Source organism: Grammomys surdaster, unplaced genomic scaffold (genome assembly GCF_004785775.1).
Source record: "Grammomys surdaster isolate TR1022 unplaced genomic scaffold, NIH_TR_1.0 126153, whole genome shotgun sequence".
NCBI classification, from domain to species: Eukaryota; Metazoa; Chordata; class Mammalia; order Rodentia; family Muridae; genus Grammomys; species Grammomys surdaster.
Genome location: NW_021620961.1, coordinates 8,319,210 through 8,329,000, shown reverse-complemented (window position 1 = coordinate 8,329,000; position 9,791 = coordinate 8,319,210).

Genomic DNA, 9,791 nt, shown 5'->3' with positions numbered 1-9,791 from the left:
ATATTATATGTATTATATGCATTATAACATCATAGGTCTGCAACCTATGCTGTATGATGACCCTGGCTTGGTGGCACATGGGAAAAAAAGAATAGCTGTACAAGGGAGCTGCCAAGTGGCAACCTTACGTCACTCGCAACTAGCTCCCCAGCTCTCGGAGAAAAGGTGTATTTTGGCTCCTGGTTTCAGGAACTTTGGTTCATGGTTGGTTGTTTTTGTTGCTTTATGAATCTTGTGAGCACAGCCTCACGGCAGAGGCATGAACTGAAGTAAAATTGCTTGTTTTCTGGAAGGAGAAAGGTGGGGAAAGCAAGTGCACCCCACTATACCCTTCAAGTGCATACTCTCAGTAATACACTTCCTTCAACTAAGATCCAGCTCCTAAAGTTTCCAGTGGGATTTCCATTATATGATATCTAATAATCCTACCAGCTGTATTCCATACCTTTCACACTCGAGCCTTTGAGGAACATTCAAGATGTTGTCTAACATTAGTACCTGAATTACAAGTATATGCAAGCATATACTACAGTTAGCATGACTGAGGACTTGGCTTTTCAAAATTTATACTCATCTTCCTGTGTCATATAGACACAGTTTGTTGATTAAAAACCAGGTTCTGTGTAAAACCCCAGTTTTGCCTAAGTCCAAGATCTAAATGGCCAGACTGCACTGTAAAGTACACTAGAAAAAATTATTATTTATTGCACTATTCTCTGGTTGCTCTCATGGTAGGCAAAGATTTAATTCTGAACTTTAATAATATTTTAATTAATAGCATAACATTGAAGTAAATTCATATATATATGTATATATGTACATATACATATGTATATGTATATGTATATATAGTATTAGGCATTAGACCCCCTTTTCTGCAGGACTCCCTTTGCCCATTTTGGGGTGCTATGTTATAATTTTTTGGTTTAATATTTTGTGTTAAAGTCCCTAGTAATGTTTTTAAAGTGTTGATATAGATCTATATTTTCTTTTGCAGATAAATCCCAGTTCATTCCTATAGTTTTCTATTCTAATAGATGATGCCCCTTTGTGTCAAGCCCTTACCTAGTAGAGATACAGGAGTGGAAAATGGTGTGATGATATCACAGAGCTGCTATGAATACCCAATTACTGCAATTGTCTGATGGAAAGGGAAAGACCTTGTACAGGGTAAGCACGACTCAGACTCAAGAAGGAACACAAAGCAGAACAAACAGTATTAAAAGTTTCTGAGGCAATAGAAGTAGTTTAGAAAGTAATGTGAGTCACAACTCACTCAACGCTATATAATATGATATAATATAATAATTTTATGTTTGCATTTCATTGTATTTTAGTTCTTGCAACACTGGCTAATAACTATTGATTAATATCCTGTATACTGATCAGGTTGGTATTAACAGAATACTCTACTGACTCCTGGACAAGTCTCTTTCAGTGGTTATGAGTATCCAAGACAGCAGACATAACAAAAGCAATTTTATTTTTATGATTATTTTAGCGTATACTAATTATGTAAAACAATGGGTTTCATCGTCACCTTTTTCACACATGCATAAAATGTGGTTGGATCAGAACTTCTCTACCATAATCATCTCCAGGGGACCACACTCTTTCCTCTGATGCTCTACCACTTACATGCCTTAAATCTTTGTGTGTTTGGACCATGGATAACTGTCTGATTCTCCAAAGGAGAAACTCAGCTTGCTCTTACACAGGTCTTTTTTGTTTTTACCAGCAGTTCTTATATGGCCAGGTTTCTATGCTAGTCTGCACAGCCATATTCAGGGAGAGTCAGGGAAAGTTCACTTAGTAAAGACGATTAACATTGCCGAGTCAATGTATAGAGCTAGAAAAATAAGTTTAACATGAGTGTGGTGGATGAATAAATTATTTCTCTAGTATAGTCATTATCTTCTATTCCACATAAGCTAGGACCTGTAATACTGCAATGGCATCATTAATCTTATTTTTAAAATTCTCTGCTTGCAAATTAATCCTGTGATTTTTCTGTGACAAACACACTAAATATATTCATTCTTTTTTACCAATTATTTACTAATTGCATACTAAGTCAGCAGAGTACATTGTATCATGTTTCTTTGACACATGGTAGACAAATAACAGCTACTTCTTCTATGGTACCCACAAGAAAGAGACATGTCAAGTTTATTTCCATACATTTTTAAAAATAAATATGTAATTAAGATAGGTGGTATGGGGGATGGGAAAAGAAGCTATGGTTCATAGCTTGGAAACTTGAACAATGTGTTCTTCCTTTGAGCAAATGCTTTTGACTAAGGTTGTGAATAATAAATTTACTAACCCACTTTACTCTTACAGTTAGCACCAATTGGCTTTTATATACTCATTAAGACGTCCTCTCACATCAATCTCTGCAGATGTCACTAAGTTTTCTTCCTTCCTTCTCAGATCATCAACATACAGGGAGAAAGTTCTTCATATAGAATGTATGTGCACATTTAGAATGAACGTTTAGTTCTTAAACATAGAGTTTAATCCCTTAGGCCATGGAAAACCACTGTTGTTGATACAGCATTTCTCAAGAGTTCTCTGCTGCTATTTCTGGGGTTTTCTTTTCTAAGGAAAAGAAAATGTTTTTAACATCTCCATGACTTGCATACATATTCCAACTTTGTGTCTTTACCAGCAAAACTTACTGCTATCAATCTGGTGTCTTCCTAGTTTTCAAGGCTGACCTTAAACAGAACTGGAAAACATTCTCAACTTACCGTTTTTTGTTTTTTTTGTTGTTGTTGTTGTTGTGTTTTTTTGTCTTTGCCAAAACATACATTATTTCTAATTCATGGTTAGAACAGCATTCTTTGCTGCCCAGTAACTTTAGAAATGACACTGTAAGTCTATGTATCTTGTTTGCTTCACCTTAACACACATACACACACAAAATCAAATATTTCATGGATTCCTAAGAAAGACTGAAATCAGTTAAACAATGCCACAATGCTATCGCTTATTGTTTAGAACTGTAATTTTATACTTACTGGGGTAGTTCTCTTAAATTTATACTCAAATGTATATACATATTCTTACAGCAGCCTTCCATAAAAATACAAGGCTAATGTAAGTAAAGTAATTCTTAAACGTATTCCTATAACATTGTCGCACTGAGTATGGGTCCTAAGAGTTCCCTTTTGATTTAGACATAAATGTTTACTCTTCTAAAAGATAATATTGTATTCTTTGTCCACACAGATATGTTGTTGATGCAGGACCTCTAAAGCCTGCGCCGTTGCCATCTTAAAGACATAAACTGCTAAGTTGGTGCTCTGTGAGGTAGAAATAAAGGTAGAGATGTCATTATCTGAGACTCTCCAAAGTGTCATTGAGCATGATGTATGTCAGGTAGACCTCGGCAGATGAAGTGCTAGGTGCGCCGACATGAAATACACTGTTCCAAAGACAACATTAAGGAAGCAAAGCTATGGTTTCTTTGGGAGCATTGGTGAGGTCCACAGACAGTTCAAGCCTCTCTCAGAAATTCATGATACACTTCATCAGACTCCGTGAATCTTCTCAGAATTACACTATCGTTCTCAACCTCTTTCCTACTGAAAATTTTAATCCACCAGGTCACAAATTATACTGTAAAAAGACCTATGTTTGATGTCTTTCCATTCTTAAAAATGAAATAATAGTGGACTAAGTTAACTCCCAGGAAGTCTTCAAAATCACTATTTTGTCTCTGGCTTGTGCTACCAGTGGGGAAACTAGAGTCTTGTTTCATATGGTATCACATTTACATAAAACATAGATCCGTGCTTAGTTTAGTATAACAAACTCTCAGAGAATTCCGGAGAAAGGGGTCTACAGGGGTTTTGCTTGTGGAACAAATATAAGAAACCTTGACTGAGTTCATTCTTCAGGGAGTCTACTCATGGTGCAGATTTGCTAACTTCTGTTAATGAGTTAGCAAATTGTTGGTGTAGACTCCTTATTAAGAGTCTTGAGAAAATTATAAGGATTGTCTTAAAAAGTGGGAGTTTGATATATACCAAAAGACAATGGAAGACCTATTCTTTGCAAACTATACTTTAAATTTCTTTCTTCAATTACATAACATGAATAAGAAAGTTTAAGATTTTGGTAGCCCTACCTGTAATCAACACTTTTCTTGGACAGTTTTTTTTTTTTATGCTGGGGAGGGAAACATCCTGTTCTTTATCAAAGAACCAAATTTATAGTTCTTTATACCCTAGATATTGCTCATGTGCTTAATTAATCTGTCCAAGAAGCCAGGTGGACTCTCATTACTTCAACATGTCTTCTGTTTAAAGCGTGTATAATTTAATCCTGCCTGAATGGTGTGTGGAAGGGAAATGACATAAAATAGCAAGAAAGCTCTGAAGTGAACTGAGCTGTGTAATTTGAGCATAAGCATTCTCAACGTCACCTTTAAAGGAACACGAAATGTATCTGGCGGTAGAAAAATTTTTCCTTTTTTTTGTATAAATTTGAAGATTATTAGACAGCATCTGCCACCTTCTTCATCATGATGAAAACATACTCACAGGGAAAAGAGTCGTTTGCCTGTGAAGTCAAACACTAATGAAACATTTGCTGAAATCATCTCTTTAATTTGGACAACATTTGGCAATAAAGTGTACTCCGTGGCTCGTTCGCCTGTGTTTTGAGCATTTGGAGTTAACTGAGCACGGCTAAGTCTAATATGGTAATGAGCTCTTTGTTGAGACCTGGGCATATGCATTTCTCCTGCTCTGCTGTGTTCAGGCTCTGGCGACAGGAGATAAGAAGTGCTATTGTGATGGCATTAAAGGTCTCCCATTGACATATCTAAACACCATGAGCCGGAACAGTCTCATTTCATCCTGTCCTAGATGTTTCTAGATATCTGTTAGATCAAAGGCACCAAGCCCATAAAAGGTCCAGGTGAATAATGAGGGTGTGTGATATTAACCAAGTCTTCCACAGAAAAGTTTGTCATTAAATTTTCAAATGTTTAAATGTTCTTAGGATTAGTCTACAGTGGTTTGTATGCAAATGTCCCATATTATGACAAGTGAAATGAAATAAAGGATGGCAGAAAGGAGGAAGAACTCATATCACTGTGGTGGATTATTTTTAAATTTCTTTTTTAAAATTTGTATTTATTTATTTATTGTTTTAATCTTTAGGTGTATTTTGCCTGCATCTATATCTTTGCGTGACCTGAATGCCTGATGCCCCTGGAGGCCAGAAAATGGCTGCACCTCCCTCGTAGCTGGACTCCCAGATAGTAGCTAGCTGTCAAGTGGTTTGTTGGGAATTGAACTTGTGAACTCTAAAAGAATAGCCTGTGCTCTTAACCGTTGTGCCACCTCTGGAGCCTTAGTGTACTGTTATTTTATAAAGATTAGATTTTTAGACTTCAAATTGTACCCTACCTCCAACTGACGGTTTAGTGTGTGTTTCAGTACACACATGTATGCATAGGGAAATGACAGGTTTTTTTAGAACGTTTTGCTGTTGCCTGAGATGGTCTTTCTTTTACTGTTTGTCCCTAAATAATCCTCTCTACTTGGACAATCCTGTCGACAAAAGATCTTTATCCCTGTGTTTTGTTTACTCCATCTATGGCTGCACTATAGTCAAATGTTTATGTACCTTGGTCATATTAGAGTAAGTTCCTAGGAGGTAGGGGCCTTGATAGCTTTGGAAGCAAGAATGGAGACACCATTTGAAGAGGCACAGAACAGATGAGATGGCACAGGCCTGGCTAAGGGTGCTGTAGAGAAAACCTAGCTGGCATGCCTGTAGTGCGGAGAAGGGGGAGGGGATCAAGCAGAGATGCAAGGTAGTGGGGTGAGGGGCAGAGTAGGGGGCTGGAGAAGCAGCCAGTAGGATTGGCTTCATTCCCCAGTAGGAACTGATTCAGATTCTAGTGTGTACTCCCAAATCACTCCTACATCATGAAAAATTTTTAGAATGAACTTTTGATAATAGTATGCGGTTATATAGGCAGTTAGGGTACTTTTGTCATAGAGATATTAATAAAATCTACCACTCTCAATATTATTTCTCTGGGTGAATTCTTAGATAGAAAAGTAATTTCTAAAAAAATCTGCTGAAAAGTAATTTCTAAAAAAATCTGCTGAGTGGAGAATCAGAGAATATATATACATATACATACATATATTCTCTGTATATATACATATGTATATGCATGCATGTATATGTGTATCTAGATATCTATATATCTATCAAAGAAAATATGTATGAGAATACCAATATGCGTAAGTTTATTGTTTAACAGATCATTTCTCTTTTTGTGGCCAAGTATTCCCAAGGATTAGCCCAGTGCTCAAGACACACAAATATTTGTTAACCAATAAATATTTGCTAGGTGATCAACTAACAATGAATAATATTTACTTGGGGCTTATGGATGTCAGACATGCTGCAAAATACTTTATAAATATTGTGCCATTTAATAGCAATTGCTATTAGTCCTGTTTTATGAAAAAGTAATCTGGAACTCAAGAGATCAAACAACTCAAATAACTCATTCAGTGTTACCTGGATACTAGTTAGCAAATTGGATTTGAACATGAGAGACCTATATCCAAAGACAGATCTATTATCTGTATATTATTCAAGAATACGTGGTCCCACCACGGAGAACACACATGAGTGAATAATTGAACATTGCACAGTTGAAAAGAAAAAGTAGAATTTTATAACTCAATAACAAAGCTGGTTAGAACAATTACAGTAGTTCTGGGTACTGTCCATCTTTATAAACAGTTTACTGTTGAAATAGCAAAGAAGTCTGTCTTGTGTTTTACTTGAACTTGGATGGCATGCTCTATCAAAATTTCCAACATTATTTTTAAACGTAGCACATCTACATGATAAAAAGAAATTTAAGATGATGACGACTTCAGCAAAGAATGATAAGTGAAAGACCAGATGCTACATATTTTCAACTGCAAAAATATCCCGAGAAGCCAGCTGTAGCTTCTAAAATTTCATGATGTCATCATATGGCTTTAGGATCTATTTAGTTGCTTCATAATTGTATTAGCTTATCTCAGCTTCCAGTCATTCACAGAGCCTTAATTGCATAGGTTTGTTTGTAATGTTGTTAGAATTAGAGGTCTCGTGTTTCATGTAAGAAGCCTCTTACAGGATAGTGCACAAAACCTTGTTCCCCTGAGCAATCCTTAGTGACCCATTGCAAACTGATGTCACTGTAGACATCATTCAAAAAGTCCTTGCTTCCTGGCATTGAGTTATCACACTAGTGACTCAGAGTTTTTGGTCTTATTCAACTTTTCCCAGGAGTTCAAATCTTGGATTGTGACTTCAAAGTGTGATGGGTATAAGGGGCTGCTGTAGAGCAAATTACAAAGTCACAGCAAAATTTCGCAATGTTTTCCAGGTATGCATTATACTCCTGGGTTCAAAGAGATTTTAATTATATTAGAAATGAAAGTAATTTTGCTGTTTCTAAACTTCACTCTGAAACCAACTGTCACTGTCACTTGTTTTTGTACCACCCCACATTTATTCACCTGCTTTTTCTTCAGTCTCGGTTCTAACCATGTTCCTTCACATGTCAAGCTTTTCCTATGAATGAATCTTCAATAGGCCAACTTCACATACTTTCTTGGCAATCTCAAAGGTAAAGGAAAGGTCTGCCATTTTTAAATACAGTTAAGTAAAACACTTGTAATCATTGCCTAGTTGAAGAGAAGATTCCACTCAGTTACAGGAGCTAGGCTGAGTCTTCCAAGGGAAGCAGTGGTAAGTTATTTGTGTAAGATATTATAATAGCCAATGTCTTTTACTAAAGACTATATTTCTTGTAGTCTCTTCTGTGTTATATATATATATATATATATATATATATATATATATATATATATATATATAATATAAAATATATATACAGATAGAGGGTATATATATTCTGTATTATTATATATACATATATATATAATATACAGATAGATGATGGATGGATAGATAGATAGACAGACAGACAGACAGACAGATAGATAGATAGATAATTAGTATTCTTTATACAGTGGAAGCATAATTTACACTGGCTTTTAAAAGGAAAAGGATTGAATTGATTCCCTTGTTCATCTAAAGATGGCAAGAGTTGTGTAAAGATGGGTTCAGGTTGGGCTGGATTATTAGGTAATAGTGCAAACAGTCCCCTTGGGTTCCTTTCAGTCCTCTTGGCCGACCCTTTTCTTCACTCTGGTGTTAGCTTCACCTTCAGCTTCCTGATAGAGATAATATGATAGAAACATCTCCCTACTTTAAATACAGTACTACTAGTCCAGCTTGAAAAAAAAATCTGATATCTAAAATAGTCAGTAAGCATTCCCTCCAATCAGTGATTCTGGCTTTGATTGACCCCACCTGTCTCATGAGCTAACCAGGAACAAATGGTGTTCTGATAATCAATTCTGTGTCCTGCACTCCCTTTAGGGTAAGGATGTCATTGTCTCCTTCAGAGACCACACAAGAAGTCAGATACAGGGAAAACACATTCTCAAGATTTTTGTATGTTCATATGTATTTTTATTTTTAATAATTTCATTATATATTCTGATCACATTTTCCCCTTCTCCTACTCCTTCCTGATTTTCCCCTCTGTACCAAACCAATTTCATGTTCTTTCTCTCTCTGAAAACAAATGAATAAACAAACAAAAAACTAAACCAAACTAAACAACAAACAAAACAAAAACATAGAGTCCACTTTATAATGGTGGATTGTTCCTGAGCAGGGGGCCTACCTTAGAATCTTGTTGATATACCGAGTGTCACTCTACAGAATAAACCTCATTTATTGCCTTATATTGCCTTCCCCAGCAGCTACTAATTGTAAATAGCTTCTTTGCAACGGGTGTGACTTTGTGCCTACTTACCTTGCTTTATGCTGTGATTTTGCCTGGCTTGAACTTGTGTCGGTCTTGAGTTTCTGTGAATGCATATGTACATCGGTCCTGTTATGTTTAGAAAAGGCTGGTTCCTTGGAGTCATACATTACCTCTGGGCATATTCTGAATGAAGCACACATATCTGATGCTTAAAACTAACATCTTCATATAAGAGAAAACATGCAATACTTGGTTTTTGGCGAGAGAGGGACTGGTCTGTACCTCTTTCAGGATAACTGTTTGTACCTCTACCCAAATTTACTTGCAAATTTGATAATTTTATTTTTCTTAGCAGATAGATAATGTATCATCGTGTAATTGTACCCCATTTTTATTACCCACTTATCCATTGTTGGGCATCTAGATTATTTCCAACTTTTGGCTATTATTAATAGAGCAGCAATGAACATGGATGATCTCAGTAGTAAAATATAGGGTCCTTTGGATATATGTCCAAAAGTCATATAGTTAGATATGTGGTAGATCAATTTGCAGCCTTTAGAAGAGCCTCCGTACTGGTCTCCATGGTAACTATGCCAGTTTGCACTCCCACCTGCAATGAATAAGTGTTACTCTTTTCCTGCATCCTTACCAGCATCTGCTGTCATTTGTTTTATTGATCTTGGCCATTCTGGCTAGGGTAAGATGAACTCCCAAAGTAGTTTTACTTTGCAGTTCCCCGATGGCTGAGTATATTGAACATTATTTTCTTTTTTAGTGTTCCTGGCTGTTTGTGCTTCAGCTTTGAGAACTCTTTTTTCATTTCTATTCCTAAGTTTAAAACTGAGGTTGTTTGTTTTTATAAGTTCAGGCTTTGTTTGTTTGCTTGTTTTCTGCCTTGCTTTGTTTAGTTGTT